General features: G+C 49.3%; 1 protein-coding gene across 2 annotated transcripts in view; it reads left to right on the forward strand.

Moving 5' to 3' along the window:
• The first annotated feature begins 3,988 nt into the window (after nucleotides 1–3,988).
• The window catches only part of nlgn2a (neuroligin 2a), a 131,999-nt gene continuing 112,009 nt past the window's right edge, over nucleotides 3,989–23,978 (forward strand). For both annotated transcript variants that reach the window (XM_064325606.1, XM_064325607.1), the window contains exon 1: nucleotides 3,989–6,477. The gene's annotated coding sequence lies outside the window, so the exon portion shown is untranslated. The remainder of the gene's footprint in view (nucleotides 6,478–23,978) is intronic.

Genomic DNA, 23,978 nt, shown 5'->3' on the forward strand with positions numbered 1-23,978 from the left:
CCCGTGCGACATTCCCGTGCGACATTCCCATACGACATTCCCGTGCGACATTCCCATACGACATTCCCGTGCCCGCCAAACCATGTGACTGCGGAGCGGCAGTCACCCGAAGCCTCCCTGAATAACAGACAGCTGTCTCTCCCCACGTACAGCTGCGGTAATGAGAGACAGATTTAACGCATCAGTCTCAGGCGCGGTGGCGTGTGCGTGTGTGTGCGTGTGTGTGTGTGTGAGCCTGTGTGTGTGTGTGTGTGTGTGTGTGTGTGTGCGTGTGTGTGGCTGTGTGTGGTGTGTGTGTGTGCGTGTGTGTGTGTGTGTGTGTGAGCCTGTGTGTGTGTGTGTGTGTGTGTGTGTGTGGTCGTGTGTGCGTGTGCGCTGCGCACGGCTGCAATCCCAGGGCATCTGGTCCTAATTGGGCTTATCTGAGCTATCTGGCAAAATCCTCCATCCAGCTCTCGGCCAATGGCTAATTACTGCGCCCACCCTCCCCGACTACTGTACACAGGCGGGGGGGGAGAGGGAGAGAGGAGAGAGAGGAGGAGAGGAGGGAGGGAGGGAGGGAGGGAGAGGGGAGGGAGAGAGAGGGGGAGAGAGACAGAGAGGCAGGGAGGGAGAGAGAAAGAGAATGAGAGGGAGGGAGAGAGGGAGAGGGATGGAGAGACAGAGGGAGGGAGAGAGAGAGAGGGAGAGAGAGTGAGAAAGGGTGGGGGAGGGAGAGAGGTTGATGGATGAGAGAGAGAAAGATAAAGAGAGAGGGAGAGAGACAGTGAGGGAGGAAAGGAGGGAAAGAAAGAGGGAGGAAGGGAGAAAGAGAGATAGAGAGAAGGAGGGATGAGAGAGAGAGTGAGAGATAAAGAGAGAGAGATGTAAAGAGTGAGTGACAAATAGAGGGAGGAAGGGAGAAAGAGAGAGAGATAGAAGGAGGGAGTGCGAGTGAGAGAGGGCGAGAGAGAGAGAGCAGGAGAGTGTGTGCGTGTGTGTGTGTGCGTGCGTGTGTGTGTGTGTGTGTGTGTGTGTGTGTGTGTGCGTGTGTGTGTGTGTGTGTGTGTGTGTGTACGTGTGTGCGTGTGTGTGTGTATGTGTGTGTGTGTGCGTTGTGTGTGGTGTGTGTGTGTGTGTGTGTGTGTGTGCGTGCGTGCGTGCGTGAGTGTGTGTGTGTGTGTGTGTGTGTCTATGCGTGCCTACCTTTGTGCGTAACCTCCCTTTGAAAGGAATGATCTCCAGCTCCAGGGTCGCAGCCAGGCGGGGTTGCCGCAGAAACAGAAGCCTTTAGGGGGCGTCTCAGAGAGCCTCTCGGTCGGGCGCTTACCCGGAGCGGAGCCGATCAGGCAGCCTCTGCAGGGCGAAAAAGAATAATCACACGGCTCTCCACGGAGGCCCAGGCCCGCTGGGGCCCTCCCCGCTGACCCCCACGCCCCCCCCCCCTGAACCCCCCTCTTTTTGCTGCAGGCGTCCAGCTGGTCCTTTTCTTCTCCGTCCAGTTTCCACACATCGGCGGACTCCCGCTCTTTCCTCGACGGCGCCGCCGTCAGCGTCGGAGATCGGTCGGCGTCCCGGCGGCGCCGTTGGCGCCAGGTGTGGGGCCCCCCATCGCCACGCTAGCGGATCATTAACTCAACAGTGCCACCGACTGTCGCCATAGGAACCAGCCCCCCACCACCCCCCATTTTTCCCCCCCTCTCCAGTCAAGTTTAGGTGGCCGTAACGATCAGCTGGGGGTACAAAAATAAAAATAAAAAACTCACGCCAGCTGCAAAAAGAAATAATCATAAAAAGTTGTAAATAATAAATAATAAAAAAGGGCGCGTGTTAATATAGAAGCACGCTGTGCTTCTGAATATTTCGCAGTTATGGGGCTCCCGCTGATGTACGAGGCCAAATCACTTCTGCAGAGTGCAGATGTATGTCCTACAGCTCAGGTCAACTCTGGGCTGAGTCCCATGGGGGGGGGGGGTGCTATGGTGCACGTGTTTCCTCCGGGCACTCCATGTCCCACAGTCCAAAAACAGGCAGATTAGGTTAATTGGAGAGTATGAGTGCGCATGTGTGAGCGAGTGGTGTGTGTGCCCTGCAATGGACTGGCGAACTGCCCAGGGTGTGCTCCTGCCTCTTATGCAATGCATGCTGGGATAGGCTCCAGCACCTCCCACGACCCCGACCAGGGATAAGCAGTATAAATAATGGATGGAAGTCATTTTGTGTGTGTTCCTCCCTCTCACCCAATGCATGCTGGGATAGACTCCAGCACCTCCCACGGCCCTGGCCAAGAATAAGCGGTATAGACAATGGATGGATGAACGGACAGACGGATGGATGGATGGAGCATATGGATGGAGTCATTTGAGTGTGTCCTCTCTCACCAATGCATGCTGGGATAGACTCCAGCACCTCCCACGGCCCAGGCCAAGAATAAGCAGTATAGATAATGGATGGATGAACGGACAGACGGATGGATGGATGGAAGCCATTTTGCGCAGTGGAACTCTGGCTGCGCCCGCAGCACCTGCGCCCCGCTCCAGCGCAGTAATGCGGCAGGAGCTCTTCCGGAAGGGTTGTGCATTTTGAAGGAAGCTGCCGGCCGGCTGCGCGCATTTCAGAGGGTGCAGGTGCTTGGCTGCGTCTCTCTCCACCCCCCGTCCCCCCACCCCCCGCCCCCCTCCACGCCGCCCCGGTAAATGAGAGGGAGGATGTTTCGGCAAACGGGACGGGCCTACAGCTGTGAGGCAGTTGTTACCGGCCGTTCTTTTTTAGGGTTTTTTTTGTTTTTTTTTTAAACGAGGGAGAAACGGAGAAAATGTTGACTGCCCTCAAATGAGCAATTACGTGCATTTACTGCCAAATACGTACCATAGAAAAAAAATCGTTCCGAAGGCGCTGCACCCAGATTGTGAGGGATAACGGTTAGTAAAGTAGACTACTAGACAAGTTTCAGACCCTTGTGGAACAATGTCATTATACCCTTGAGAAAGACACTTGACCTCAATCGCTGCAGTAAATCGTGTATAAAAATTTAAGCCGTTGCAGGCTTTCAGTAAAGGCGTCTAAATGTAGCTTCCCAAATAAACCTAAATAACCTCCTTTCTGAATTGAGCGTATTCAAGGAATTGTGATATAAAAGTTCTCTCAATTAAGTGTGAATTGCTTGCATATTTGAACATGTCACACACGTCAACAGTATACTACCTTGGGTGAGAATAAACATGCTGTATAATTGCGCCTGTCTGTTGTGTGGGGTATAAAATTGTCATAAAAAATAGTCATTGAAGGTTGTTTGACATCAATTACATCTACATAGAGCATAATCGCAAGGCTTAAATATCACCAAGGATATAATCACATTTTTTCCCTAAGAAGTTACTCCAGAAACAATGATTTAAGGATGACTGGAAATAAATTGTGCGCTCGGTCTCTAGGACCAAGTTTGAAGACCCCTACCAGAGAGCATATAATTTGGAAATCATTTCAAAGACATATATTAACAGATATGAAAGTGGCGATAACTGGTAACTGGTTTTCTTATTCACAAAAGCCTTGGTCAGCATGCGGTAGCTGACATCATCCAGAAGTCCTCCGCGGTGTGATTTCACTGAAGTCAATTTTTACATTCTAGGCTGGAACACCGCTATAGTTTATGTTGGCCTTCAACCAATCAGCCGTCTAATCAATTAGTCAGTCATAACTCATGACTGAATCCTGACCATACCCACTGTGGCTTAGACTCCAATAGGGCGGGGAGAGGGGGGGATGTGGAGTGGGGGTGGGGTGGCAGGGTGAATCAAGGAATGATGCACAGTGGCCATAATATCAGACTGAGCACCCAACAACACTCCTCTTGCTGATTGGTCAGATCTGCTTGTGCCAACTACGCAATTTGTGCAGACCCCCTGTGCAGGAGATGAGCAGGTCATTTCATGGATTGCAGGATGACAAGGTTGCGCCACCTGGCCACCCGCTTTCCAGAGAACTGCGCACTCTTGTCTTTTTGTCTGTTTTTTTTTTTTTACGGTGATTGCATTTCAGATTTCGGGGAGAAACGTTAAGTAATCATCCGTTTAATAATCATTATAACTGGACTGAATTTAGCGCCGTTTTTGAGGTTGCTGCAGTGCCCAACACAAAGCACCCCGCATAAATTATGTTGCTATAGTGATGCTAACCAAAAAAAAATTAAAATAATTTTTTTAAATCAGGAAATACATAAGCTACCATCGCAATATAGAGAGAACTAGGATAACAATGTCCAGTGTGAAGATTAGGTCTCCTCAAAGCAAGAAGTTTATAGTTTAGCTTGCGCCTTTCTCCTTCGCATACATGCAGTTATGACCCCTTTACAACCTGACTGACTTTAATGTTTATTAGAACACTAGAACAAAATCCCCAACAATCTTTTGCACTGGAGCTGCCCAGCCCAGTGCTCATTTCAACCCTAATTTGGCACACCTGATTCTACTAATCAGCTGCTCAGCGAGATCTCTAGCTGTTGAACGGACAACTGGCTGCTCTGTTGTTTCTCCGCTAGATGTGTGCCTGCATTCTAGATGCGAAATTTGAATTAGGAACCCAAACATGCCGCTCATGCAACCAACAAAGGAGTTCTTCAGGGCCAAAAAGTGGATTGTTCTTGACCATGACAAGCCGACCATCCTTCCTGAATCCAACTGAACATGGGTTTCACTTGCTGAAGACAAGACTGAAGGCAAAACGCCCCAGAAACAAACAGGAACTGAAGATGGCTGCAGTACAGCCAGGCCAGGCAGGGCACCGCCGGGGAAGAGAGTCTGGTGAAGTCTACGGGTCGCTGGCTTTTGCTCCCCAAAAGTTGGGGGACGTAAAAATAGCTGTATACACCGATCACCCGATATTGATGCTAATAGCCTCAAATTAAAGCGGACTGTCCCTCGTTATCATTGTTTTATTTTAAATCCAATGTGCTGAGGTACAGAGCCAAAACAACAAAAATTGTGTCACTCTCCTAATAGATTTTGTATTCAACTGCAGCTTTAAGCAGTTAAACTACGGCCCCTTTGACGCGCTTGCTAAATACAGTTGTGCCTATGCTACCGATCCATAATATCGGACTGTTATAGATCTTAGTTGTTTTTGTTGCTGTTGTTTAAAAAAAGAAGAGGTTTAGTGTATCTCAACGTGTCCACTAAAACCGGTGCACCCAGTTCTGTTATGTAACGGCATTTTGAGTCTCTTTGATATAAACAAACATATCACTTAAACAACGCAGACACATCGTGCCTGGCCAGGAATAGGTCACATATAGCAGTTGTGTATCGATGTCGGGGGGGATTGGTAGGAGCTTTAATAAAACCGGTTGTATCTCTTTAACATCCTCTGACGTCACTCGATGCAGATCTCCCAGCTGAGAAAGACTTCATGCGAGGTTACAGAGGGGGAAAAAAAGCTAAATTCTTTTTTCCCTCCTGTTCTAAGCCCAGGATGCGATGGTACAAGCTTTAAGCGGGATTTTACCCCGGTTGCAGAGGGCGTTATTAAACAGAGGAAACATGGACTGCTGGACAGACTCGCAGGTGCATTGATTGAAGGTACAGAACAATTTGGAGGGGTTTCAAATTATGAGGGAAAACCCGTTAGATGCAGAGGTTGTCAGAACGAAAAACTAGCTAGGATACGCTGGTTCTCGGAAGGACTGTGTGCGCGCGCGCCAGAGAGAGAGAGAGAGTGAGAGAGCGAGAGAGAGAGCGTGAGTGAGAGAGAGCGTAAAAAGCACAGCATCTTTTCCAAAGCAAGGCAGCCGATCGTTATCGCTACGGAGCTGCAAACCAGGCAAACATCATGATTCCGTTCTTGACTAATTTACCTACCAGGGGGCTCAGCTACTCAACAAGCAACGAAACAAGGCGATGATGGATGTAATGAAAGCTACAAAATGATTTAAATGACGAACATCGACGTGCAATAAAAAGAAGAAGAGGAGGAGGAAGACTCGTACGTTTTTTTTTTCGAAAGGGAAAATAGCACCAGGCTAGGAAGAGGGGTCTGATAATTGAAAATACGTATCTTACATTTTTTTAAACAAATGAAATAATTTATTCTGATGTTGATGAAACGGTGGATTCGCCTTGGATTACGTGTCAACGTGAAAAATCGGACTAAATCAGATTCCATGTATTGACTTCGTCCTCGTTGCGCTATTCGCGGTGTTTTTTTATTTAGTATCTGTCAGTATCCCAGCATAAAATGTGGTGATCTAACTGTCAGTCGCGAAGACAGGGGTTGCTGGACATATGGGAAAAAGAGTACATGAAATCAAACCGTGCCGGACAGAAAATGAATTGATAATTTAAACGGCGCGTCATTAGTGAGAAAAAAAATCTCATAAGAAGATGGTGTTTCAAAAAATACAGAAGTCCTAACAAGGAAGGAGCGGGTAGAAGGCAAAGGATAGCTGTCAAAAAAAATCACCGGATTCCTGCAAAACCTCTGTGGCAACCTGGGAATTATCGGGTAAGCATATTTCCTTCCAATTTGCAAATGTATGCAATTGCGCGTGCGGGCGCGTGTGTGTATGTGTGAATGACGCTATTACTTAGCTATATAACGGCTTCATATTTTTTTCAGTCTCTTGCAGACCACCAGCGGTCATGTCTTTCCTTTATTCCATATGCAATTGCAGTGGCCGTTATTTGTTGACGGGTGTCTTTTGAAAAATGAACTCATTTGTCACGACCATTTTATCTCTACGCTGTTGTCAGAGCAACCGGTACAAAATACTTCGAGTCCTTTACCTAAACAACATCGAGCGAAGAGGATGTACGACCGATTCTTGTTTGATTTTGAGTCTATACACATTTAGCTGTCTGCTAACGTGTATGGGCCTTTATATGTTGTATAGGTATGAACAATATTTATACGATGTTTCACATGCAATTTCTTGTATGCGATTTCAACATTCTTGTATGTATTAATAATCATAGATCCGCGTAAAAATCCACGTTTTCCGTAAAGTACATCGACCACAATGCAATATTACTCCACAAATACCACCCCAGTCATCGCCAACACCTCTTTCTTTGTCGGTAAAATCAAGTTTTAATCTTTTATTATTTTTTTCATCAAGGGAAAAGGGGAAGTGGGATACATCATGAATTGTGAATAGACCACACACACACACGCACATACACACACACACACACTCACACGCGCACATACGCGCACGTACACAGCAACGTAATGTAATCGGTTTAATAGGTGCGACCTCGTTCTATCTCCTTTTTTGATGTGAACATCAAACATGAACGAGGATAGATTGCGCTGTCTAAGACCGTGCCTGTGTGAACATATGTACTCGCACACATTCAAAGACTGGATCGCATTTATATGCTGTGCTGGTGGTGGGCATTCGCAGGCCAGTTGATGGCAGAATTGTGCACAGACAAGAAGACCTCTGTTCTGATCTAACAGGATGGGGGGCTTCTCTTCGCTTCTGTGTTGCTCTGTATGAGATGTATCGAGACATGGCTTCAGTGTTGCTCTGTGTAAGAGATATCAAGCTGTAGCTTCGGTGCCGTTCTTTCTGAGAGATGGTGATGTGGTTTTATCTTTGCCTAATATAAGACAACTGAAGACATGGCTCTGGTGCTTGTCTGTTAAAAATAGCCTATATGGAGATGTGGCTTCAGTGATACTCTGTGTAAGATTTGTCAAGACATGGCTTCCGTGTTGCTCTGTGTAAAAGATATCAAGACGTGGCTTCAGTGCTGTTCTTTGAGAGATGGTGATGTGGTTTTATCTTTGCCTAATAGGAGACAACTGGATGCATGGCTCTGGTTCTTATCTGTTAAAAATAGCCTATATGGAGATGTGGCTTCAGTGATACTCTGTGTAAGAGATATCAAGACGTGGCTTCAGTGCTGTTCTTTGAGAGATGGTGATGTGGTTTTATCTTTGCCTAATAGGAGACAACTGGATGCATGGCTCTGGTTCTTATCTGTTAAAAATAGCCTATATGGAGATGTGGCTTCAGTGATACTCTGTGTAGGAGGTATCAAGATGTGGCTTCAGTGCTGCTCTATGTAAGAGATATCAAGCTGTAGCTTCAGTGTTGCTCTGCTTAAGAGATATCAAGACAGCTTCAGTGTTGCTCTGTGTAAGAGATATCAAGACGTGGCTTCAGTGCTGCTCTTTCTGAGAGATGGTGATGTGGTTTTATCTTTGCCTAGTAGAAGACAACTTGAGACATGGCTCTGGTGATTATCTATATAAAATAGCCTATATGGAGATGTGGCTTTAGTGATGCTGTATATAAGATGCACTGGGCTATAGCTTCTCCACATATCTGCGCAAGATGCATGGAGTCAAATCTTCAGTGTTTCCCTGTATTGCTTGTAATAGCCTATACCCTGACTTTTGGAAGCCCAGTCATGATTTTTTTACATTCCAACATAAGGCTGGACGTCGTCCCTCGTTTGCGTGAACTCTCTCTCTCTGGCACGCGCACGTTCTGAAGCTGGCGCATCAAACCTCCATTTAATTCGCCCCGCAGTCCGCCAGAGAGGTGTGGTTCTCATGGCGGAGAACATCGCAGGCCGGCTTAAGCGTTTCGCGGGTGTCTGATGATCGGCCTGAGGGGGTCGCTGTTGAGTGGCAAGGCGGGGAAAGACTCCTTCTTTCTTCTTCTTCTTTGGTTTTTACTGGCGGTTGGCAAACTTAAATTAGTGCATTACCGCCACCTACTGTATGCATTGCTATCTGGTTTAGCTCTGTCAAACAATAAATAAAACAACAGCCCCATCCATCCCGTATCTGACTCACGATTCTTTATTTCCCTATGTCCCTGGCGTCCGACTCCCTCCAAACCCTTTCGCAAAAATTCCCTGAAAGACCTGCAGGGGGCAGACCTGCGGACCGACACCCTTCCTCTGTGGGCCGCTCCACCCGCAAACAGCTCTGGCACCATTACAGTTTCATACTGGTCACCGATACCGCCAGATGTGTCACCAGAGGCCCCTGTCAAGGAGGGGCTTTCTTTTCATTGAAGAGACACTTTGTGCTGTTAAATGTGTAAATGCAAGGGCTTGGGGTGGCATGCAATGTGGCGCCTTTTGTTCCAACGAGAAAGCTTTAATTTGATTTATTAACGTGAGTTAATTTACTCAGTAAACAGTATCTAATTAAGGCTGGAGGCCAAGGGGTCTGGGAAAACCAGGTTTTAGATAGTAACGGTCTTTTATTTATTTATTTATAAGTTTATTTATTTATGGCACCCAAAAGTGGGGCTGAACGTGTCCAGTTCCCAGCCTAATTGCCGAGGCAGGAGAGTGTAGACAATTCGCGGTTCTCCTCCACAACAAGCCGTGTCTCCGGCCCGCCTCTTTTCACACCAGCTCACGCAGGGCAGAGTCGGAGGAAGACCTTTCATATGTGGCTCTGGGATGCGGTCCACAGCTGCCCTATCGACCAGCAGGGGTCGCTAGAGAGCGACGGAACCCTCGCGGTCCCCTGGTGATAGGCAATAACTGATTGAACATTATCATTCGGACTGAGCTTCAAGCCACGGTCAGCACTGGCAACGGGTCTGGATTCGATCTGAGTTTGTGGAGCTCGTCCGTGCGCGGTGCCTTAACCGAATGAGCCACACAGCAGCCTCTGGCCAGTCATTGTCATCGGAGAGATGACACAGGCTATGGTGATAACAGGGAAAGCTTGTCCTCAGCCTTCCTGTTCTTGGTATTGCGGTCAGTTGTTTTAGGAGCTGAGTTTGAGGCGGAATGGGGTATTAAGGCAGGGGACAGGGGGTAATATTAAGGTGGGGGACAGGGGGTAATTCGCAGAGAGGTAATTACTCAGAGCCACACTGCGCTGTGGAACCTGAGAGATTGCCATCAAAATACACCAATTTAAAGAATTTGATTAAATATATTGCTTGTAAAAGTTATTTGCACTGCATGTGCTTTTTCATGTGTATTTTTGCTGATTTTTAAAAATGAACAAACAGTGAAAACTACACAAAGAACAACCATCATTCATACCACCTAACAACGAGAAAAAGCCGAATTGGAAAAAAAACAAAACAACAGTAAGTAATAGATTGAGCCACAAATAAGCAATAGATTAGTTAGTATTCAGGAGCATCGATGACTGTCAAGTACGCCATTAACATTTGTCATGATTGTTTAGTATTGATTATTGATCAGCATTAAATGGCAGTGGAGGACATTCGAAAATGAGGTGGGGGTATGTCTCTTCAACCCTCAATCAAACAGTGTAGCTTATCCACACACACACACACACACACACAGGCCTGCCTTCACGTCCAGGCACAGACATATTTAATCAATTTATTTATTTGATGGGGACAGTGGGCAGCCACTTGGCTGTCCCAGAATTAGCTATGAAGCTAAATTTCACCTGTTGTCCGTGTGCACACAAGCATGCAGGTACAACGCTCAGCATTCGTCATCTCTTATACCTGAGATATTCACAGAAACATAGGTCTGCACTTGTGTCATTAATCCCATATTGGTTTTTTTCGTAAGAACATTTTTAAGAACAAAAGTGAGAGTGTTGTGAATGAGGCCCATTGTCTTGTGCGTTGGCTTTCTGAATTAAATAACCTCTGTTCAGTGAGCCTTTACATTTGGCTTCTTTTGCCCTCTGTATTGGCTTTGGTCCTGGTCCTTCCTTTTAACAAACGCTTGTTTTTCCAAGTAATTGTTTTCTTCAACAATAGGCTATATCCTCCTAATATCCAAAAGAAAAGAAAGCATTTTTTGACCGATTACATACAACTGTCTTGGATGATTAAATGATGTTGCAGTGAAATATTTTCAAAAATGTTATTTATTTATTTATTTTTATTGAGTGTCCCTTGCACCATAGAAGAATATGTTTCATTAGATTTAGGCCAGAGACTCATGTCCACTACAAGGCACAAAAATCTAATTGCCTGGGCTTATGAGAAAATCACAATGCTAAGATATAACTCCGCTGTCTAATTCTGAGAGTATTTCCAAGTATTTGTTTATCAATGGAGAGTGTGACTCGTTTCTGTTTTTAATGCTCCATCGGGCATAATAACGCGATTAATGAGGGGGGTAGTTTTGTTCGGTACTTCCTGTTTTTCCGTAAGTTCAGCTGATCTGTCAGTCTGTAACTCTGAGCTCCAAAACTCAGGTTCTCTTACGTAATTCAAGACGAGGCAGTGATTCGGAGTGCAGTACCTATTAAGAGTAAGGCAGTATTTCAGAATGAGGTCTTAATTAGGAGTGAGGTACTAATTAAGAGTGAGGAAATTCTTCAGGGTGAGGGAGTAATTAAAGAGTGAGGTACTAATTAAGAGTGAGGCAGTATTTCACAGGTAGGTATTAAAGTAAGCTTGGCTCAGGTTGTGTATCTGTGTATCTGAAGCTGTAAGGCGGAAGGAGATTGGGGAAAAGGTGGAAGGGCTTGTGAATAAAATAAAAAATAATAATAATGCCGAGAAACTACCGCCATCAATCTCCGGGTACAGTCTTCACAAATCCCCGCGGATCTGAAGCACTTTCCGCTGGCTTTTCTTTATTTTGATATGTATCAGCCTGCATATGGGCCCAGGCGTTGCCATAGTCACGGGAGCCATTTTAATGAGCCCCGACGCGCAGTTTCGGCTGCGCGTTCGGCGCACGCTGCGCCACGCGTACCTGTCGGTGCTGAGAGGCCCGCGCCTCGACACTTCGACGCGTTCTCAAAAAAGGTCAGCCCAAGGTCGTCTGCTTTGGGGGGGGGGAGGGGGGAGGGTGTCCGCAGCACGTCGTTCAACCTACGGCACCTGCACGCTTCCTTGTAATCACAACGTTGGCCGCTGTAAACCGGTTGCGCGAATGCAGACGGCATTTAACGAAGACGTTTGACCCGTAATGCTAGCCGGCTAGCAGGCTAACCCCAGAGTTCGCGATGCCTAGCACGTCCTGAGGCTAAAGCCCATTGAGAGCCAGCAGCCGACCATGCAGGTTTCGCAGACTAATTCCCCAGTGGGGGAGTGGGGGAGTGGGGGGGTGGGGGGGGGGCGGGGTGTTAAACTTTGATTTAATGTGATGCCAGTGGAGATTAAGCACCAGCAACTGAATCCTCTCACACTGTTTATTTAATTGGCACCAGACTTCAGTTTGCAGCCATGGAAAAAACAATTGAAGCCACACACACAGGAAAAAAAAGAACCACTGGTCCGCAAGTTGCAGGTACAGGCTTCAGGTGTGAGTACCGGTGAGGACTGAGTTGCTTTGCAAAAACAGCTCTCTGTACTGCAGCACGTTAGCGTCATTAGCATCTTTATTGTTAAGCTTAATTTCTCCTTCCCTATTTCCATTTGGAACAGATGGATGGCGATTGTTGTATTTTTTTTTCCATTTTTCCTATATTTATACAATGTTTAATAGTGACATGTAAATGACTGATAGTGTGTCAGAGTGGGGCCAGGTGGTGGAGTGGTCAGGCTTCACAGTGCTGGGTTATCCAGCGGGGTGGTCAGGCTTCACAGTGCTGGGTTGGCCAGCAGGGTGGTCAGGCTTCACAGTGCTGGGTTATCCAGCGGGGTGGTCAGGCTTCACAGTGCTGGATTGGCCAGCAGGGTGGTCAGGTTCACAGTGCTGGGTTGGCCAGTGGGTTGGTCAGGTTCACAGTGCTGGGTTGGCCAGCGGGGTGGTCAGCTTCACAGTGCTGGGTTGGCCAGCGGGGTGGTCAGCTTCACAGTGCTGGGTTGGCCAGCAGGGCGGTCAGGTTCACAGTGCTGGGTTGGCCATGGCCCCTCTTGCCCCCCCACCCTCACTGACCTTCACCTCGTGGGGGATTATGCCTATAATGTTCACAGCAAAGGCCTTTATGCTGACTGATGTGAAACCATACATCACTACTCCTGTTTTATTACTAGTGTGAGTGGAGTAAAGAGGAACTGCAGTGTCCGATATGGCAATTCAACCCATGAGTCCTCTCTCTAGTTTAACACTTAGCAGCTGTTTCAGCTTTATATTTGCGGCTTTGAAAGTTGGAGTGAAGTCTTGAAAGAAATACAGACTTCACATGCAGGCCCTTAGCAATGGACTCGACAGACGTGGAGCCCTGATGTGTAACGATGGGAGCTCTGAGCACAGCCTGTCCATCACGAGCCTGGGGATCGGGTGACTGACATTACTCGAGGGCGCCCCCTCCAGGCCGTCGGCGGTATTTCTCTCTCTCTCTGTCGCACCTGGGACTCGGACCCCCCCCCCCGTGCCTGTTTTCCTGAACCTGGGAGTCGTTACCGAAGCCTGCGCCGCTGATGCTGAATACGGACGCTCTTTTCACCGCGAAAGATCCGGCCCCAGGTGCGGCGGAAGACGTTACGTTACATTTGGGGCCGTGACATGAGCGAAGGAGCTGTTTATAGCGGCGACGTTGCCATGGAGAGAGCGCTTCCCGTTACGGGGGTTGGCTACGCACGTGGTTGGCGGTCGACATGCGACGGCGCGGCTGACTCACCGCTTTGGCGAGAGCGGCGCTCTTTTCTGCACCAGAGGATTGTGGGCCAGAATTGCTGTTGTATTGTTACTCACCCTCGAATTGCTCAGGTAAATAAATGGAAAAAAAATCCCTCTTGTCAACCTGAGAGTGTGTGTGTGTGTGTCATAGGTATAGTCATTAGTATTGTAATTCAACCCTGGGGGGGGGGGGGGGGGTGTGAGTGTGTAACTTTTAACAGGTTAACGTCTGACTGCGTTTTACTCCAGTTTATCTTTAATACCTGGAAAGTAAATCGGTGATTACGTATTAGCGACGGGCTCAGTGGAGAACGGTCCAATCAGAGGCAGCGGTGCAGTGTGAACTAATCAGAAGCGTCGGTTGTTGTGCTGTTGTTTTGGCCGCGAGCCGACGACAGTTATTGTTTGAATTAGCGGAGAAAGGCGGCCTCTGGGGGCAGTGGCGGCGGCGGCGGCGGTGATGTCAACGCGACCTGTCATCCGAAACGCGGACACGGTTCCTTCCTGTTTGTCCGATGTTACGGGACAGCCGTGTGATACGCGGCGACGCCGGAGATGAAGCCGCCCCCGCTCGTCAGTTCTGGGACCTGAAATGATGGTTTTCATAAGACCACCGGGCGGAGCGGTGGTGCAGTGGGCAGCGCCGTCGCCTCACAAGCAAGAAGGTCGCCCAGTGCATGCTGGGATAGGCTCCAGCACCCCCCCGCGACCCTGCTCAGGATAAGCGAGTATTGATAGTGGATGGATGGATGGACGCTCTGGATAAGAGCGTCCGCCAAATGCCTGTAATGTAATGTAATGGATTAGGCCCAGTTGGTTCTGAAAAACAGCCGGGAAGGGTTCATCACAAAAATTCGCAAAAACAACCTGTCAATTAATGAACTGATTAATAAAATGATACTATATATACACACAGTATATATATATATATATATATATGTGTATATAATTCATGATATGCTGGTCTCAGAGTAAGGTGCGTATGCAGTCTTTCCTGTTTGTAGTTAAAATGCCGCAGAGGACCTCTGGTTCCAGGAGTGAGATGAAACGATTTCTTCAATTTCTGCTGAAACTCCAGGGACCGAAAAGGAGAAAAATCTGAGGAGGCTTGTGGAGTCAGCAGATTCTAACCCCCCCTCCCAACCCCCCCTCCCCCCCCCCCAGCCATTTTTTTTCAGGGAATAAACACGTTTTTTTTAAAGCGTAAGCTTGATCTTTTGCCGGAGAATGTGATTGCTAATCATGGATGCCGTGGTGGTGTTTTTTTTTTTTTAGAAGGGCATGTACGTGTAATGTGGAAGCTGATCCGAGATTGTGCATAGGTGAATTTTTGTGAGTTCGAAAAAAAAAAAAAACGATGATAAAAAAGAAACCGTATGTGTTCTACAGATAAATGTTAATAAAAAGACAGGCAGACAGATGCATGCCGTTTGTCGGTAGTGATAAGCAGTCAGATGGACAGATAGAACTGGTGCAAACTGGTGAACTGATTTTAATAATTCGATCATTTGATTACAGACAAAATCTGTAATAAATATGAAAAAAGATAATTCCCTGTACTGTGTGTTTAGCGTACCTGTTGTGGTTGGGCCTAAATATACACCCAAAATATTCATTTCTCAGTTTCATACTCTTAAGATGATGTTTGTAAAAAGAATTGCACATTTGACATTTGCACTCTTGGAGAGAATATGCAATCTTCCACAATCTGTTTCTCAGCTTTGAAAATGTTTTGAATTCTTTTTTTTTCTTTTCTCGGTCTAGACCAATTTGAATGAGGGACGATTTAAAAAAAAAAAAAAAAAAAAAAAGGGCAAATGTTCACCTTGATGCTTCTCAAAAAAAAAAAAAAATAAAAAAAAAGGTGGCAGACGTCTTAAACTGGAACTAAAAATTCCGAGCCTGCTAAACGTCGTCTGCATTTTTTTTTTTAAATTTGCGCTGAGAGCGGTACCGCAGGGCGGGGCGGCACAGCGAGCCAACGCCGTTAAATTTTACGGTCCGACGTGAAAGGGGTCCGTCCGGCACCCGTTGACCTTACGGGCGTTTAATAAGAGGGGAAGCACACGGGACGAGCCGCACCATTAACGGTAAAATTACGGATGCGATATGAACGCGGTAATGCATGTCCGGGAGGAGCGTAAGGTCACATTTTACGCAAATGAATAAGGTAGGGAATTTTTCCTTGCGGATTGCTCTGCGAGAAACTGTTATCATTTTGTATGTTGCCATGGCGATGCGATAAAGTACTGGAAAAAAAGAATTAGTTTTTTTCCCCCCCATACGTTTAATATGTGCATATTTCGTGAATATCCCAAATACAAACATAACAGATGTGATCTAAAACTTGCTTTTTTTGGGGGGTACAAAGCTCCCCCCAACCCCACCCCCACCCCCTGCCGCATTAGGAAGAGTCTCCTTTTTTTTCCTGCACACTTCACAGCGAAGTGCTATTTACAGATTTCACACTTTCGGGAGGAAAATTAATAATATCAGTGAATCATCTTTTCCTTTATGTTGGGTTCTGAGGCTCATGCATATTCATGGCGAAAGGACTAAAAATGGTTGAATATTCCAATAATTGAATATTCTGTTTCATCCTTAATAGATGACATAGAGATGGTGTGTTGAGCATTTTTTTTCCCCTTTTTTCCCTTCCTATTTAAACTCACTCTGCCCCCGCACACATAACCACCCCCCCTCGCCTGGATACCAGCCACCCCATGGATCCATCTGCAGATAAATCAGCTCCCAAGGGGGCTGGGGGGATTGGGGGGGGGCAGTTGGGGTGGGGGGTGCGAGTTCCTCTCCTCCGCGACTGGAGGATTCTCAGCTTCACGCTGGTGCCACTGCTGAGAACCGAGCTCCCTTCAAACGGAACTCGTTGTCATCTTGAGGGGGCAGACACCTTCTCCACCGCTGCATGCGGCGCTGGCTGGGGGGGGGGTGGTTAAGCCGGGGGGCGGGGGCAGTTATGATGAGTGTGCTAGCTAGCTGTGGTGAGCTCACCGCTTAATGAGCTGGTGGCTGGGGGGGTGGTTGGGGGGGGAGGGGGGGGGGTGTTTCTCCTGAGCCGCGATGTAGCTTCTGTTTGGCACTTCCCCCCTGTTAACGGTGATCTCTGAGATCAATATGTAGCAAGTGGTCGAACAAGAGGCTGTACCGTCCCTAATTTGGATCCGGAGGCTGTGGAAGGTAGGCTGCCACAGCTCCTAATTTGGACGGGATACCATACTGTCCCTAATTTGAACAAGATGCCTTGCAGTTCCTAATTTGGACACGGTGCTGTATAGTCCCTAAATAGGGTGCAGGGCGTGCTAAACGGATCGGAACCTCAGCCACTTGTTCACTCTGGGGGGGGGGGGTGGAGTCGGGGCGTCTCCAGGGTTCCGCCTGCTGCAGCCAATCAGGAGAGAAGAGGCGCCGAACGCTGCTGTTGTGTCATAACCGCGATGCTTCCGCGGTAACCGTGGCTACGCACGCGCGTAATCGGGGGAAAGTAGGAATCGCTAGCGGGTGTGTGTGTGCGGGTGACAAACTGTTTTAATCTGTTTTCATATAGCCTCCGCGGTGCTAATATGTGTTTGAGTGTGGGTACCCATAGGCTGGGGGGTGCTGGGGGGTGCTGGGAGGGGGGGGCGATGAAAAATTCGGTCATTAAGACATTGCCGCACAGGAAAAACTGTAATCCGAGATCAGCCTCTCCCCTGTTTGGCTATCGGCTGTCGTGCCTGCGAGGTCAGACCGTGTCAGCCGACCGCGCACCTTTTACCGCCTCTCATCACTTCTGCGAGAACAAAACATCCCCCGAGACTTTCTCTCTCCGTTCTTCCGCTAATTTATTCGCTCGTTCGCTGCGAGCCGGGGGGAGGGGTAGGGGTGGTGGTGGTGGTGGTGGGGGGGGTTGGGGGGGTGGCGGGTGAACACCTCGTGGCAGGGCCGAACGTCACGCAGGGAAAGGACCGGAAAGAGCGGACCCACGGCGAGATTCGGTCCCGCGTTCGAGCGAACGCTCCGGCGCCTTATCTGGGGAAAATAAGAAGTGCGTTTAGTTCAGATGAGTAATATACCGCGTGTCAGATGCGCTAATTAGCATATGACCGTAGGCAGGAGACGTACTTTACATCACAATGAGCAGCGGCGCTCTCTCTCTCTCTCTGCAGGAGGACGGCAGCAGCAGCACGCCTGGCTCTGTCATGTTAACGGCGGGATTCAGACCGCCGCGGATACAAACGCCACGGCTACGTCGCTAACGCCGCGGTGGCCCTGTCTCGCATAGAAGCGCTAACGCCGCGGCTACGTCGCTAACGCTGCTGTGGCCCTGTCTTGCATAGAAGCGCTAACGCCGCTAATGCTGCGGCTACGCCGCTGTGGCCCCGTCTCTCGTTGAAGCGCTAACACCGCAGCTATGCTGCTAACACCGCGGTGGCCCTGTCTCGCATAGATACGCGGCCGCCAACCCCCGTCAGGTTACCGGAAAACCCTGCGCGGCGTCTGCGGTGGCGCTGTCAGGGAGGCGGCAGTGGCGGCGGCGGTGGCGGCGCGTTCCTGAAGGATTTTTGGGAAGGCGCCGCACGCGGCTTTGTCGGCTGTGGCAGTGATTGAGGGGGAGATGTGAGGCGGGATTATGGCGAGTTGGCGGGCTCCATTATGGCCGACATCAGCACGCTCTTCCTGCCGGTCTGAGGGAGAAAAATGAGGAGGGCCCCGGAGAGGAGAGAGACAAACGAGGGAAGGAGGAGGAGAGAAACGGCCCAGCTGCGAGCGCTCAGCCGTGTGAGAGCACGGTGGAGCTGCTGAGTGCATGAGTACTTACACACTCACAAGCACGCGAGCACACACTCACAAGCACGCGAGCACACACTCACAAGCACGCGAGCACACACACACACACACAGGCACTCGCACACACCCACAGACTCACACAGAAACACATTCACACACACACACACGCATGCACACACACACGCATGCACACACACAACCACACACATGCATTCACAGACACACACAGACACACACACACACACACACACACAAACACACGCATACACACTCACAAGCACGCGAGCACACACTCACAAGCACACACACACACACACACACACACACACACGTTCTCCTTCTTCCCTCTGCCTGCCTGATCGCTCAGTCCCAGCATGCCCCGGGGCCCACAGGTGACGCCTGCACGTTTCAGGCGTTTTTTAAGCGCAGGTGTGTGTGTGTGTGTGTGCGCGGTCGCCAAGACGACATAACGCCACCGTCTGCCGCTTTCTGAGAACAGAGCGGTTCGTGTCCCACCCAGAGCTCGCCGTCGCGCCCCGAGCGCAGGGGGTGGCGGCTCGCTTCGCTCCCCCACGCTAAACGTATCAGATAACTTTTAAGCGCATTTTTCATCTTCCTTATTCAAATGGCTCTGGAGAAAGAAAGAAGGAAAAAAAACGGGCCCAGGTGTGAAAAGGAAATTTCACAGAGAGGAATCGTGCGGAAATGGCGGGTCAGGGGTGGAACATTTAAAACACGAGCAACATCTGCGCCACCAGCAATTATCTCGCAGATCCTACTTTTCACATCAGAGGTTCGAATGTTTTTATCTTTGTTCCCCGTCTGGAGTACGGAGGGGGTTGGGGTGCGGGGGGTGGGGGGGCAGGCGGTGGGGATAAAGAGGGAGAAAGAATGAAGGAGAGGGAGAGTCCAAAATGGAGATATGCAGAGAGAAAAGAGAGAGAGAGAGAGACGGAGGAAGACAAAGAGAAGGGGCTGAGTGGGGGACATGTAGACGGCTGAAGAACGGGACGGAGGAAGAGAGTGGTGGTGAAAGAGGACAGTGACAGAGAGAGAGAGAGAGAGAGAGAGAGAGAGAGAGAGTAGTGCTCTTTCTCTCTTGTTTGGGCCTCACCGGTGCCACACTCCAAGTCTGCAGTGATTCTGCTTTATCGGGCCCCCCCCGGGTCTCCAGTGTACAAGCCCCGCCTTCTGTTTCCTCTTTAAATCCTCTAAAAAACTCTCTCTCTCTCTCCCTGCATGCGGAAGGGAGTGAAACCGGGCCCCGTGCACAAAATGGCCGCCGCTAAACAGGAACAGGAAGTGATGCTAGCGGGCCTCGAACCCTCTCTCTCTCTCTCTGTGTGAGCCCCCTGGGGGAATCCGGGGGCGAGGGGGGCGGGCACTGTGATTGGGGGGGGCGGGAGATATTTGGGCTTGGCTTCCGGACGGGAATCCGACTCCCGACTACGATGTGGTTGCCTAGTCCCTCGATGAAGACCAGAGACTCATGTCCCCTATAGGGGACAAAAATGAATTGCTGGGTAGTGAGGCGGAAATATTAGCTATACAGTGTGTGTGTGTGTGTGTGTCTGTGTGTGTGTGTGTGTGTGTGTCCGTGTATTTGCGAATGTAAGAATATTTAATATATAGGCTAAATATCAAAATAGCCTAAATGCAGAGCCTATTACGGGAAATGAATGGCATTAGGAGCTGGTGTTGCAGGCGGTCATTGACAACGGATCGACCAATCGGGACACAGCAATTAGTCACATTACTCCTGCCAGCGCGCTGATAAACGGAACCATCCGGGTGGCCGCAGCCTGGAAGTTCGATCGTCACGGCAACACACTTGAACGGTGAAGCCAGCGGATGGGTAGGTTGTTTTTTAAAGAAGATTTTAATACAGTGTGGTCACTCCATTGAGTTCCACTTTGTCCATAATTGTACGGCCGCAGAAGAGAAGAAAGTCGAGGTCCCTGTGGGTCGCTGTGGCATTAAAGCCGCAAACCACAAGGCTCAGCTTCGGGGGGAAGAGAAAAATAAAGAGAGGGGGAAAAGGTCAGGTGTGAAACGCGTATAATCCCAGCGAGAGAGAGAGAGAGGAGGAGAAATTTAGTGTTCCTTTTTGTAACGTACCCAAAGGATTTTTGTAGCCTTTCCTTGTCGAGTAAACAGGCTACGTTTACGCTGGAGTTGCATCCGGGGGGAGGGGGGGGGAGAGAAGAGGAGGAGGAGGAGGAAGATGAGGTGGAGGGGGGGAGGAGGAGGAGGAGGAGGAAGAAGAAGAAGAAGAAAGAGGAGGAGAAGGAGAGTGAGAGTTCTGCGCTGCACGGGACACAGAGCACCGCCGGCACCCCGTATCCCCTGTCCCCAAATCTCTGGGCGGCGGATTCACGTACACGAGGGCCCTGGCCCCCCCCCCTCGGTAGCCGCGGTAACAGGCGCACCGCGGCTAATCCCTCCTCCAGCTGTTAGCTCCCGTCCCCTCTCGCTGTTAGCGCGCGGCGCGGCGCAGCCGTAACCATGGCGTCGCCGCGGTTACTCTACCCCGCCGCTGAGCGTCCGCGGCGCCCGCGGTGGGCTAAGCGGTGGTGACTAACGCGTGTACGGGACGCACTCTGAAGCACTTGAGCACTGTACGTTCCTCCCAAAAAGCAATAATAAAACTCGATGAAACGGCCGAACGGAAACAGGAAGAGGAAACGAGCGGCGTAGCGACACGGTGGTCTTACCCCGGCCGGTATTCGGGCTTACCGGATATTTTCGGAGGGAACGGCGATGTTCGGTGAACGTGTGGTCATCGATCGAATCTGGTAGTTACAGGGAACTTTTGCGAGCATTTGCAGAACCTGCTCTTGATTTAGTTATCGGTCATCTGGCGGGGTTAGGAATAGGGTTATTGTGGGTTCCAGAACCCGAAGCTGTTAGAATGTCTCCTTTTGTCCAATCACCTCAGTTTGTGTGTTCCTGAAAAACTTTGACTATGGTGATTTTTATTTATTTATTTTTTCATGGTTTTTTATCAGCTTTTTCCCCTGCTTTTTCTGAAATGAAAAGTCTTGTCATGGACTCAACAGGGCGTATATAATAAGTTCTGCTGAAATGTCGGTAATCTGAAGAACCACATTAGACAGAGGGCACAGCAGAAAGGTGCCCGCCTGGGATTCAAACCCGCATCCTGGCAAAATCGAGCGCCGCGAAGTAGGGGTGCACCGATCGATCGGCCCGTCGATCAGAACCGGCCGGTTTTCGCTCCATAACACGGGATCGGCGACCGGCAGGTTTATTTTTATTTTGGCCGGTTTTGATGATGTCCGAACCGGGAGCAGAGTCCGTGCGCAAGCTGCATTGGAACGTTGCCGCTATGCCTTTCCCAAAATGTCAGCCGTCTGGAAACAATACAAAGTGTGTGAAGCGGACTTTAAAGGTCTGTTTTTTTTTCCCCCGCTTGGGAAAATATTCCCGCCTTTTGAAATATTTTTCATGGATCCTGTCGGTTCTGATGGTATTTTATACAGCTGCTTCATTGTCAAGTTTTGGCTTTTTTTTGACGTTTTATTCTCTATGCCAGTAGTTTCACCACGGCGTCTCTATCGAGAGAGGCTACAGGTTCACTGTCCCTCAAGCAAGTCCAGTTCTAGCAAGTCCAGACCCCAGCCCCAACCTTCACATCGCCCACGTTCAGGAGTGGGTACCTGTTCCCCCTACACCAGGGGCTCCCAAACTGTGGGTCGCAACCCCATGTGTGATCGACTGATTTGAGGATGGGGGTCACCTGAAAATCTTGGCAGCATAGACATGACTAAAGGGTGTTGTTAGGCTCGAGGCGTGTGTGTGTGTGGGTGGGGTGTTGGGGTCGCGTAAAGTTGTGAACATACATTTGGGGTCACATCAGAACAAAGATTTTGGAACCCCTGCCCTACGCCCTTAAGGCTCCACCCGTAGGCCCGATCAATACCACAATGCACCTCTTCCTCCTGCACTTCCTGCGTGAGATCACAGATAATTTACAGCTGGTGAAGTCTCCCAGCAACACCCGCTGTCCTGAGATTGAAAACGTCAGATGGGAATTATTTCCCGGAGATGTATTGACTTAGCGGCGGTCGCCAGCGGGCTGGGATATTTAAATCAAACCCCGCTTTCTGCGGGGCGACCGAGAGCCCATGAGTGTACTTCAGACGGACGGCTTTAATGCAGCTCTCATTCTCTCCTTTCATGGATCCATCCCTTCTTTTTTTTTCCCTGATGTCCTCCTCCTGTCAGTAACTCTCCCTCGTCTCTTCCTCTCTCTCCTGTTTTATGTCTACCCATTCCTATTACCCGCTCATTCACTTTAATATGCTTTTTTTTTTTCTCTGGCCTTAAAAAGCCGCCTTTTTTACTTGCGTTTTTCATACTTTTCTGTCGCGTGGAGAAGGGACGGAGAAAGAGAGGGGGGAAACTTGAAATGGAGAGAGAGAGAAAGAGGTGAATACGGAGAGAGAGGGAGGGAGTGTCAGTGAGATGGAGAGAGAAAAAGAGTGAAAGAGAGGGAGAGAGAGAGAGAGAGAGAGACAGGAAGTTGGAGAGAACTGCCTCATGTTCGAAAACAGAGACCCCTGTCCCTGGGCTGAAAGAGAGACCCCTCTGTTGTGCTGAGAGAGAGACCGCTCTGTTGTGCATAAAGAGAGACCGCTCTGTTGTGCATAAAGAGAGACCCCTCTGTTGTGCTGAGAGAGAGACCCCTGTGTTGTGCTGAGAGAGAGACCCCTCTGTTGTGCTGAGAGAGAGACCCCTCTGTTGTGCTGAGAGAGAGACTCCTCTGTTGTGCTGAGAGAGAGACCCCTCTGTTGTGCTGAGAGAGAGACTGCTCTGTTGTGCTGAGAGAGAGACCTCTCTGTTGTGCTGAGAGAGAGACTGCTCTGTTGTGCTGAGAGAGAGACTGCTCTGTTGTGCTGAGAGAGAGACTGCTCTGTTGTGCTGAAAGAGAGACCCCTCTGTTGTGCTGAGAGAGAGACTGCTCTGTTGTGCTGAGAGAGACCTCTCTGTTGTGCTGAGAGAGAGACTGCTCTGTTGTGCTGAGAGAGAGACCCCTCTGTTGTGCTGAGAGAGAGACTGCTCTGTTGTGCATGAGAGAGACCTCTCTGTTGTGCTGAGAGAGAGACTGCTCTGTTGTGCTGAGAGAGAGACTGCTCTGTTGTGCTGAGAGAGAGACTGCTCTGTTGTGCTGAAAGAGAGACCCCTCTGTTGTGCTGAGAGAGAGACTGCTCTGTTGTGCTGAGAGAGAGACCCCTGTGTTGTGCTGAGAGAGAGACTGCTCTGTTGTGCTGAGAGAGAGACTGCTCTGTTGTGCTGAGAGAGAGACTGCTCTGTTGTGCTGAGAGAGCCTGCTCTGTTGTGCTGAGAGAGAGACTGCTCTGTTGTGCTGAGAGAGAGACTGCTCTGTTGTGCATAAAGAGAGACTGCTCTGTTGTGCATAAAGAGAGACCCCTCTGTTGTGCTTAAAGAGAGCCTGCTCTGTTGTGCTGAGAGAGAGACTGCTCTGTTGTGCTGAGAGAGAGACCCCTCTGTTGTGCTGAGAGAGAGACTGCTCTGTTGTGCTGAGAGAGAGACTGCTCTGTTGTACACAGGGACGTGGAGCTTGTTCAGTCCTCAGGGTTCAGTGGAACCTAGTCCAGAGAAGGGAGCACCACTAGAATGTTTTTCTCCGCTTCGCATCGTCGTGTTTCCTCGATGGCACGTGGGGCAGCAGGACAGGACAGGAGAGCA

This window comes from Anguilla rostrata, chromosome 3 (genome assembly GCF_018555375.3).
Source record: "Anguilla rostrata isolate EN2019 chromosome 3, ASM1855537v3, whole genome shotgun sequence".
Lineage (NCBI taxonomy): Eukaryota > Metazoa > Chordata > Actinopteri > Anguilliformes > Anguillidae > Anguilla > Anguilla rostrata.